A 1629-nucleotide genomic window follows, 5' to 3' on the forward strand; every position below is an offset into this window, starting at 1 on the left:
TGGCCAAGATATATATCTTGTCCCCAAATAATTTTCTATTTAAAAATTAGTAGCTATTTATATAAATTATGAAATTTGAAAGGAGAATACTTTGGAAAAATTCAGGAGAAAAAGCCCAAGGTCAACTGGGTCAAGGTGTATTTACATACACACACACACACATAAGAGTTAAAATCAGGCATGACCTGCACGCGCCCTCCGCCTCGTCCACCGCTGCCACCTCCTCCAGCCGCTGTGGTGCTGCCTGTGTGCTCTTCGATGCGGACCGGGGACCTCTTTTGTGAAGCGGCATCTGATGAGACTCGCTATGGCCGAGGAAAAGCCCAAGGAAGGAGTCAAGACTGAGAACAACGATTATATTAATTTGAAGGTGGCGGGGCAGGATGGTTCTGTGGTGCAGTTTAAGATGAAGAGGCATAGACCACTTAGTAAACCAATGAAAGCCTATTGTGAACGACAGGGTTTGTCAATGAGGCAGGTCAGATCCGATTTGATGGGCAGCCAATCAATGACACAGACACACCTGCACAGGTGGAAATGGAGGATGAAGATACAATTGATGTGTTCCAGTAGCAGGCAGGCAATGTCTACTAAAAAAGGGAACCTGATACTTTGCTCCAGAACTTTGTTCTTATAGACCAAGAATACATTCTTAATTAGAAAACTGCAATTTGGTTCCACCACATCCTGACTACTACAGTATAGTTTTCTCTATTCTTTCATTTTTCCCTTCCCCATTCCTTTATTGTACACAAAGTAACTGGTGTATGTGCACAAGCATATTGCTTTTCTATTTTCTTTTTCTTTTAAACTAAATGGCCAATGATATATTTTGATTGACATCAAATGGAGATGGGATGGGGAAAAATACTGGTCCTGTGAAAATATCCGCCTTCGCCATTCGTGGCATGCTCATTCAGCTTTTATCTTTATATTTCAGTAAGTTATTTTGCCCTCACTGTTTTAACAAAAAAAAAATCAACAAAAATCCTTGCATACCTTGTTTGATTGGAGAATTTTAATGTTTTCATTTATCATTGTAAAACCAAGGACAATTTTATAACTTTTTTATACGTAGCTGTTACATGTAGGGCAATCTGTCTTTAAGTAGGGGTAAATTACTCTTTAAAAAAAAAAGAATCCTAGATAGTTTTCCCTTCAAGTCAAGCATCTTGTTGTTTAAATAAACTTCTTGTTTAAAATGAAAATAAAGAGTTAAAATCAGAGTGACTTCCTTTATTTTTTTAATAATTAGACTTAGAATCAGAGGAAACTCCCTTACTATTTGGGTTTAATAATTAGGAAGTTTCCCTTTTGTCATGCAGACAACTTGGAAAATGATGCAAGTGTCAAGGCTGTGAGAACGAGGCAATGCATGTACCTGCATGTGTGCTTACTGTGAGTCTACACCAAACAGGCTGAGGAAGGAAAAGGGGGAACAGCAATTATAGTATCTCTGAGAAATTTCTTCTGAAGAAGAAATTTCCATTTTTATCTCCATGCTTCTTAGAAAATGCAAGCTGTCGTAAAACAGGAGTGGATTTATATGCAAGGAATGCAGACAAAATACACATTGAGACCTCAAATTAAATGTACAGCAGAGAATGTTGGAATACAATTGACAGTGCA

General features: G+C 38.0%; 1 pseudogene; it reads left to right on the forward strand.

Moving 5' to 3' along the window:
• Nucleotides 1-307: 307 nt before the first annotated feature.
• On the forward strand, nucleotides 308-573 carry LOC138820762 (small ubiquitin-related modifier 2 pseudogene; annotated as a pseudogene).
• Nucleotides 574-1629: the final 1056 nt, after the last annotated feature.

The sequence above is a fragment of the Dipodomys merriami genome, unplaced genomic scaffold (genome assembly GCF_024711535.1).
Source record: "Dipodomys merriami isolate MVZ:Mamm:240054 unplaced genomic scaffold, mDipMer1.0.p SCAF_9, whole genome shotgun sequence".
NCBI lineage: Eukaryota > Metazoa > Chordata > Mammalia > Rodentia > Heteromyidae > Dipodomys > Dipodomys merriami.